Source organism: Manacus candei, unplaced genomic scaffold (genome assembly GCF_025592945.1).
Source record: "Manacus candei isolate 608988 ecotype Guabito, Panama unplaced genomic scaffold, ASM2559294v1 h1tg000027l, whole genome shotgun sequence".
Taxonomy (NCBI): domain Eukaryota; kingdom Metazoa; phylum Chordata; class Aves; order Passeriformes; family Pipridae; genus Manacus; species Manacus candei.
In genome coordinates, this window is record NW_026138075.1 from 1,964,578 (window position 1) to 1,974,218 (window position 9,641).

The following is a 9,641-nucleotide window of genomic DNA, read 5'->3' on the forward strand; positions in this document are numbered from 1 at the left end:
TAAAAATAGAAATGACTTTAAGCTGAAAAATCTGGAATTTAACAACCTAAATGTCTATCTGCCAATGTCTATCTATCAATGTCTAGCTGCCAGACTTTAGTTTGGCTTTTTTTTAAAATGGATTCTTTAGCAAGACTTTATCATATTTTTTGATCAGAAGAATTGTCCGTATTTTACACCTTGGAGATTATCTGAAAAACAGATAGAAATAAGGACAGCAATGTTTATGTCGTAACATCTACACTTTAGTCCAGTCTAAATCTATTCTTATGAATGTTATTGAGGTCATGTCTCCTACTAGAAAGGATGTTCTGTGTTGTGAGATGCTTGCCTTCCAGCCTCCACAAAATTTGCAATAGTTCACTTAAGGCTTCGAAATGGTGAAGTGACTTGGTAGCAGCCAACATTATGCCTATAGCTCCCAGAGAAAATTTTGTTTCAGATCTCACATTTGTGAAGCACTGTGACACAACCTTAGGTTTAAATTACGTTTTTTAGAGTTCTCAAGAAAATATAAAAAGTAGCCTGATATACTAGATAATATTATATTTATCTTACAGCTGGCTAAGCTTAGTTGCTCAGTAATGAGGGTGTTGTCTGGGGATGCCACAGGCCTACATATCATTTTGAACTTTACCAGGGACCAATTTCAGTCTCTGGGCACAGTCATATTGCACAGCTTGTTCACCTAGGCTGCTGCTTTTGCAAAGTAATGGCAGCACTATATAACAGGAAAACAATTGTATCAATCTGCTAATATCTTCCTTAATCCTTTAAAAATTTTCTCTTCTAGTGTTTATTCAGAGTTGGGTTGGTATTGTTATTAGACTAAGGTCATTTAATAAAAGGCAGAGAACAGAAAATATTTTTTCCCTAATTAAATATTTACTACTAACATCTGTGACTGTGGTATAACTCCTGGTTTTTTTAAAGCCTATCTCAGAAATTTTATCTTCACTTTGGCTCTGTAAATTGCAGGCATTTTTACTGCTATTGAAGTAGTTGTATAACCAAAAGCAAATGTCTGCCTATTTCTCCAAAACAGCTCCTTTATATCAAGAGGATTTAGACTCAGTCAGATTGCTGAAGAATAAAGAATTGCTGAAGAATTGTGATGGAAAGCAGATATTTGTTCTTTGATGGCTTTCCTCAGATGGAAATAGAACCCATTGGTAGACTAAATGAAAAATATGTGTCTTGTTTTCCAGGTATGCAGGAGTGTTTATGGTCAATACAAAATCAGTGATGAAATATGGGAAATACATAATTTTTCAAGGAAGTTTACGAGAGAAAAGGATTCCACAATACATATCTTCTGTTCTCCAAGAGGCATATAAAATATCTTAGAATACTATTTGCTTTCTGATTTAGACAAAAATTGCTTGTCTTGGTCTACTTTATGTTTTAAATTATAGGTACTTTGAATGTTTTTACCACTTTCTGCAGTTCCTTTTTCTATTCTTTTCCCTCAAAATCAATCTTTACTTACTCTTAATTTCAAATCTAAAATATAAATGAACATTTATAGTGATTTTCAAAGTAAAATAGGTTTTTCGTATTTATCATTCATGATAATATTCCACCAAAAAGATGATGGTTAACTTTAAGATTCAAAATTTGAGATTGAGTTATTATCTAACCATGTAAAATAATGATAGTACAGGGAAAAAGAGGGAGGGGGGAAAGAATGCTATGGTGTTCAGAATGTAAAAGTTAAATTATTGTTTTGTGCATAGGCCCATATTTCATTTGGAGGGCTGGGTATAAGAAGTGAACCTGCATCTTTTTGGCAACGCAGAGTACTGAGTGTCCAATTCAACCAAACAATTTGTATAAACAAAAATTTGATTTTATAGATAGTTTTGTAAAACCATAATCTGTATTTTGTGAAGAAGCAGGGAATTTAGAGAGCTGATGGGAAAATGTTAATTTCTAACATTTAATGCATCTGAAAAAAATTTTGCCAGAAACAATGACTAATGTGTTCAGAAAGTTCTTTGCAGGATATATGATGCTTTAAATGAATGAAGTCAGACCTGTCCAGAACCTGTCTCTACTGGCTGCACACACAGAAGGTTTGCTCCGTAATGCTACACCAAATTATTGTAAATTGCCTTTCAGCTCCTTTCAGCTGATGGTGGCTTCAAGCTGTTACAGAACATTTAGAAGGTATGATCCACACTTTCAGTGGGATTATTACACTCAGTATGGATAGGTGCCTTGTAAGCAAAGAGAAAACAAGGAGGTGAGATTGGCAGAAATTATCACAGAATCACAGAAACAGAGTTGGAAGGGCCCACAAGGATCATCAAAGTCCAGCTCCTGGCCCTGCATAGGACCAACCACAAGAGTCACACCATGTGTTTGAGAGTATCATCCAAATGCCTCTTGAACTCTGTCAGGCTTGGTGCTGTGACCACTTCCCTGAGGAGCCTGTTCCAGTGCCTAACCACCCTCTGGGTGAAAAACTTTTTCCTAATGTCTAAACCTCCCCTGGCACAGCTTCATGCCATTCGTTCCTTTGGGTCCTGTCACCAGTAAATAGAGGGAAGAGATCAGTGCCTGCCCCTTCACATCCCTTCCTAAGAATGTTGAAGACTGCAATGAAATCTCTCCTCAGCCTCCTCCTCTCCAGGCTGAATAGACCAGGTGATCTTAGCCACTCCTTGTACAGCTTCCCCTCAGGGCCCTTCACCATCTTTGTAGCCTGACAACGGAGGCAGAACGGGGAGCCACAACGGGGAGCGAGGCGAGGCCCTGCATGTGAAGCTGAAGCGGAGCTGCTGTCCCAGAGAGCAGGTCCCTGACAGTGTCATTGACAGGGAGTAGAAGATTTCACTTTGATATCAGGGAACCAGAATGACCAAGTGCTTCCTGCTTCCCACTGGCAACCCCAGTGAACACTGTCAAGTAGAACACAGTGGGTGTCTTGCTCATGCTCCCAGTTCTGAAGAAATCATTCCTTCAAAATTCCCTGGATGGTACTGCACCAGTGAGCCTTTACCACCTCATGATACCTTGCATGACCCTCCAGATATAGTATCTAATGATGAAAAGGAGCATGGGAAGAAGAAGAGAAAATTTAAGACAGAAAAAAATAGAAGGATTTCACTGGACAGTTCCAGTGATGATGCTGAAAGTCCTTCAAAGTTGAAGCAGTGCGAGATAATAAATGTCTTTCAGAAACCCAGCTGTTGAAAAAAAAAATGAAAAGAATTTTGAAACAAAAGAGAAACCCAAAGATGAAAACCACAAGGAAGACAAGCATAAGGAAGATAAACATAGAGAAAAGAAGTCAAAAGACTTAACTGCAACAGATATCATAAAACAGTGGACAGAGAAGAAGAAAAAGAAAAAGCTAATTCAAAAGACAGAAATATCTCAAGTGGATGTTCCAAGTCATAGATATGTGTTTGACATTCATCTGATGCGGTAAACAGGACCATGGTGTATAATGGCACCCTCCTGCCAGCAGTTTTCCATAATGTATAGGTTTCATAGAGAAGTATGGCATGAAATGTGAAGGCATCTACAGAGTTTCATGAAAAAAATCAAAAGTTGTTCAGCTAAAAGCAGCTTAAGACAGAAGAATCTCCTAAACTGGAAGAATACAAGTCCACTTCAGTAGCCAGCTTGCTAAAACAGTACCTATGACAACTGCATGAAAATTTGCTTACCAAAGAGCTTATGCCCCACTTTGAAGATGCCTGTGGATAGAGCACAAAAGCTGAGAAAGTTTAGGAGTGCCAGAGGCAGCTGAAAGAGTTGCCAGCATCTAGCTATCTCCTAATATCTTGGCTGAATATGCATACATACGATGTTGCAAAGGAACTGGAAAAAAAAATTAACATCCAGAATATTTCTGTAGTGCTCAACCTTACTCTTCAGAAAAGTAACCATGTCCGGTATCTATTTTTTATACATGTTCAAGAATTCTTTGGGAATGTGACTCTAAAGCATGTGACCAAACCTCTTCACTGGTCAAATATGGCAACAATGCCAGCACTTCCAGAAACATAATAAAGCATCAAAGAAGAAATGACGTGACAGGAGTTCCTGCTGAACTGTTTGCACAGAGATTTGCAGGCAGGGGTGAAAGACTTGTCCAAAGAAGAGAGACTCTGGAAGGTGCAAAGAATCTTAACAGCTTTCCTCTTAAGAGGAAACTAAGAGAAGCTGAGAGACAGGAGTGTTAAACAAAGATTTCACAATAAATTGCTAGTCTTTCAAAAGAAGATGTCTCCAAAGAAGAGATCAGTGAGAATGAGGAAGTTATAAGTATTCTGTTTGCACAGGAAGATGAGATTTTAATAGAACAAGAAGAACTGCTGGCTATGGAACAGTTTCTGCAGAGATGGGTTGCCTCAGAGAAGGAAGAAATTGATTATCTTTGAGAAGAAATAGCTGAAATAGAAAGTAACTTGCTGCATGGCTGAAGTGAAACTGAGGAATGTTCTTCTGAGAGTGAAAGTGGAATGAAGATGAGAAGGAACTGCAGGTCATCATGGAAGATTTTCAGAGTCAGAATGAGGAATTGGAGTTAAAGAACAATCACCCGAACCAAGCAATTCACGAGGAGCAAGAGTCTGTCATAGAATTGCAGGTACAGCTTCAATTCAGCAAGCTAAATCAAAGCAGGAGGTGCAGGAAAAAGCAAAAAAAATGTGGGGATGTTTCTCAGAAGTAGAGAGACAGTGTCCTGAAGATAAAACAAAGAGCAGCCAAAGCAAACAATGAGCAGCAAGTTAAGCTGTCGCCAAGTGAACACAGGACAGAAACTCCATTTTGATCTTGGCTATGCATTAAATCACAGAGTCAATGAATATTCTGAGCTGGAAGGGACCCAGAAGAATCATCGAGTCCAACTCTTAAGTGAATGGTCCATGCTGGGATCGAGCCCACCACCTTGGCATTATTAACACCATGCTCCAACGTACTGAACTACCAAACTGTGCAAATTACTGTAATTTGGGTCAAACTGAATAAATTATTGTTAGCTAAGTACACTCTGTAAAGAAACTTTTAAGCCTGGAGACTTCTGTCTCTAATACTTGTGGCTTCTACTCGTCAGATGCAGGCGAGTTTGGAGAGGCCAGAAGAGTTTTCCAGTTAGTATCAGGTTATTTCAAGACTGGTTCCCTTCAGGTGACTTAAAATAATTCAGTAACAGGGTTTTTTTAAACCAAAATTATTATTTGCATTATGATACTTAGCTTTCTGTGAGTTTGTAGGAGGTGTTTCAAGTTACACCAAAAAGCATCTGCATTTTAGAACCCTTTCAATGTTTAATTTTTTCCTTCCATTTCAGATTATGGTTATGACTAATTTCCTGATGGAGCTGTTTTCTTAATTTCCAAAGCTTGGTTTGTATTGTTATTTCATGATTAACTTCTGTTGGTTGCTGTTTGTTGTTTCTTTTAAATATGTTAATCAACTCTACAGTGTGCAAATTACCCTTAACATCATCATTCAATGCCAGAGAAAATTTCCCATTCAGTGTGTGCTTCCCTCAGAAAATACACCCTGAGCCAAGATGATGTATGAGAAAAGAGAAGAATAGGAGATTGTGTATCAGACACTTCATGGAAAGGTAGCTTGTCATCTAATTGATTCTTGTGGGCTTTTCTTGGTACTGCAACATACAGCCCTTTAATTAATTACTTTTACACATACTATGTACAGCTTAATTTTCATAATTGCACATAATTGTAACCTTTTGGGTTTTATTTACAGCAGTAAAAAAAAAATCCCTTCTTTCCCTCTCCAGATGATTTAGCATCTGATTCTCTTTTCAGTGAGGAAGACTTCAGAAAAAGCAAAATTTCAAGTTTATACGATGAAGGTACTTAAAAAATATACAAACTGACACCAACAATCACATTCTATGAACAAGTCTGACCCCTGATCTCATTTACTGTGATGTAGTCATCAAATTTCATCATCTATCAGGCTTGTAACATTTGCAGCTTTCCAAGCAGAGGACAGCAATCAGGAGAAGATCTTAGCTTTGGAGCTGGGCTGGGGACACCCCAAACAGGAACCAGTTGTTATGGTACCTCCCATGGGTTGGGAAATCTCGGCCTGCCTCTCCACTTGCACGCATTTCACACCCACACAATTTTGCAGAGGCCTCCAGTGAGCAGGGTTTTGTGAGAGAAGACTAGACACCCACCCGTTTGAAGTAAATGGAGACAGTAAAAATAGACAGATGTTTCTGGAGCTCATCTCTGCAGTTTCCAGCCATCCCCAACACACTCTAGAGGAAACAAGTGACAGTAAATTAATTATGCGGGTAGGTGAGAAGGGTAGCACGTTTTTGTAACTGGATCTAGATTCTGTGAGGTTATGCTATGATCACTGCATGCAAATTAAAAGAGTTGCTGTAATAAGCAATGGTCTGAAACCAAACAAATGTTTGTTTACTAAAAAATAATTAATATTCATAAATAGCATTTTGACAGGGGTTGTTGCAGGGCTGTTGCATAACTATGTGGTTATAGTTTGAGTAGCACTCCAAATCAAAAAAATGACTGAGAATTTTATTCAGCTGAACATTTTATTCAGCTCAAGAAGTGTACATAACCGTGGCAAACCTAGAATATATATACATACTTTTAAAATATTACAATCTTCCATGAATCAGTCATACATTGTATTTCTTCCATCTTTTCTTATTTAAATATCATGCAGGTAGGGATGCCTTCAGACATCCCGAGATTTGGAGGTTTGTGAGCTGGGGAAAATTGACATTAAAGAACAAAAACAAAGCACCCATGCCAAAATTTGCAATTCTAAGCAAAGGCAGCATGTGGCATGAATGAATTATTCTGACTGAAGTCCCTGCTTGTTTCTGCAGATGTAGGATGCCCTGCATGAAAACTTGGAGGGTAAAGTGTAAGTGATTGCCTGGTTTTGGCAACGATGAGGAGGCCTTTCTCAGTCTAGATAATGAGCCCATTTAAATAAGTTAATTAAATTTTTCCTTGGAGCTTTTTATAGAAAGATAAGTAGATGGCATCTAAACAATGTAAAGTCAGAAAGAGGATATAACAAAGCAAAACCATTATAGAGGTGTCATGAGAAATCTGAGGAAATCTTATACTGACATTCTGATTTTATTGTACTGAAAGAAAGAAGACCAGAAACACAGTGTGGAAAATTGCATAGCCTAGGCATTTGTAGACTTAAGTACTTTGTTTCAATAAGTCTAATTATAAGGATGTCTAGAGCTATTGTTATGTTCATGGTATTTGAATGACATTAGTTTAAAATGTGTACCACTCAGAAAAGCACTTAAAATGTGTTAAACTTTAAACAATTGAACTCTTTAATTGTAGTCGGTGCAGTAACTGAATGCTTCTGTCAGGTAGATGTTCAATCATGTTGAATCAGACTTTTCTTGTTGCTTTTCAGTAGATTGCACAGACCAGCATTTTTTTAAGAAAATTCAACAAAACTCAACCACATTGTTGAGTTAAAAAACAATGAAAGCATCAGTTGCCACTGGCATGGCTTTTCTTAATATTAAGAAACAGAATACCATGGGACTGTTAGTGCTTGCAATGAATTCCTTATCAACTCCATATAACACAACTGCAGTATAATAGTTCTTAACTTGACAATTTATCCAGATGGCAGGAAACACAACTTAGTATTTCCTGTCACAGATTATAAGGAAAGGAAGACATATACATATTCAGTTTTTTGGATTAACCTTAGTGATGAAGCCTGACCAATTTACAAAGAAAATGGAGATAGAAAAATAAAAATATAGAATCGCAAAATTATAGAATCATTTAAGGTTGGAAATGACAATATCACTGAGTCCAACCACACACCTAACACTGCCAAGTCCACCACTAAGTCAAATCCCCAAGCATGGGGTTTTTAACTACCTCCAGGCTTCCCTGGGCAGCCACCATTTTTCTAATCCCTTAAAAGTGTTAAATGGAAAGCAGATCTCCAAAACTGGGGAAAGTGCCTCAAAGTACTTTGAATCTAACAACCTCAACACAGAAAAGAAATGGCTTCTCCATAGGTACAGCTCAAAGTCTTCAATGTCAGTACCTTGCACAGTGTTATGAGTTTAGCTCAGTAGGTTAGAGCATGGTGCTGAGACTGCCATGGTTGTGGGTTCATTTCCTGCATGGGCATTTCAGAGTTGGACTCAATGATCCTTATGGGTCTCTTCCAACTCAAACTATTCTGTGGTTTTGAGCAACATTTCAGCAGTCCTTTGGTCTACCTGTCACATGTTTACCATTGTGTGCTGGCCAGAAGGTAACTGTTAGCAAATATGGCTATCAAGTTTCAGTTTTATGTGTAGCCTCAGAATCTGAAATACTTATTTTAAAGGATTTCTGTACAGACAACCTCAAGGCAGAAATGAGGCAGAAGCAGTAAGAAGAGCATTACTTGTAAAAAAATTAATAATATCCTTATTTGGTACTTACACGCTAATCTACCATTTCAGAAGTCTTCCCTGCTGTTTGATGTATAAATGTCCATATGATTATTTCCTGTTCCACAGTAGATGATGAGTAAAGAGTCTACCTGGTAGCAACACTTCCTTTCATCTGGAGAATAAGGAAGGAGGAAAAACTTCAGGAAGCACTTCTACTTGCTGTGCAAGGATTTCCCATCTGCTAGCAAGAAGAAAAACAGGGAGAAGAAATAACTGACACAAAAGGAGCAACAAGTGAGGATAAGTCTACTGGTTTTCTGAGTATGGACTCTTTTGCTATTCCACTGGAAGCAGAGATTAGTATTTAACACAAGTGGCTACTGCCGCTTCATAAATCCAGCTCAAACAGGTAAGATATCTATCACGGTGAGTATATATAGTAGAAAAATCAAATCACTTTGAAAGACATCCTTTTAACTTTAAGTGAGGAGGCCTACTCTAATGGTCTCTACAACTGTATCATTTTTAAGAACTTCTTCAAAGAGAAAGCCCTTATGACAGAGGTCTGAGTACAAGAAAAATAGTGCTAGAAAGAAGCTAGGGAATTAAGAAAATGACTTCTGAGATCCCCATATTCATTCTTCCCAAATGAAAATGGGGGTTGTCATTAACAACATAGTCTAAGCTATACTCAGAGATATCTCTATTTACAATATGTGTGTGTTAGCAAGTAATGAAACATCTTAACATATAAATAACTGACTAATTGCTGGATTGTTCTGTGACATATGGAAATCAAGTCTAAGAGGTGACATAGTAAACCAGTATAGATCTGCCATCTGCTATGTGTCAACGTATTCAGCTACAGAGAGGTAGAAAAAGTGAACTTTTCCAAATGATCAGTGATCAGATCTGGGGTTTTTTCCTACTACTTTGTGGTAGCACGAATTTCATAGTACAAAACTTCTTTTTACCAGTAGTACCAAGTCTGAGCCTGACAGCACTGTGAGTGGTGGGTTTGACACTGTCTGAGGACCACGTGCATCTCCAAGGCTCAAGAAAATTTCTCAGTGACTCTTCTCGTTTCTGATGGGAAATAGTTAATTTCCAAGAAAAAGGATTTTCACCAAGTAACTTCGTAAAGAACCAGGCTGTATTTCTCATGGAAGTCACCAGATGGTAGTAGCCCAGCCATTTAGAGTTTGTATGCAAATTGTTTTAGAAAAATGTTTAAAGT

General features: G+C 37.8%; 1 pseudogene; it reads left to right on the forward strand.

Moving 5' to 3' along the window:
* Nucleotides 1–2,717: 2,717 nt before the first annotated feature.
* Nucleotides 2,718–9,271, forward strand: LOC127471900 (ralA-binding protein 1-like; annotated as a pseudogene).
* Nucleotides 9,272–9,641: the final 370 nt, after the last annotated feature.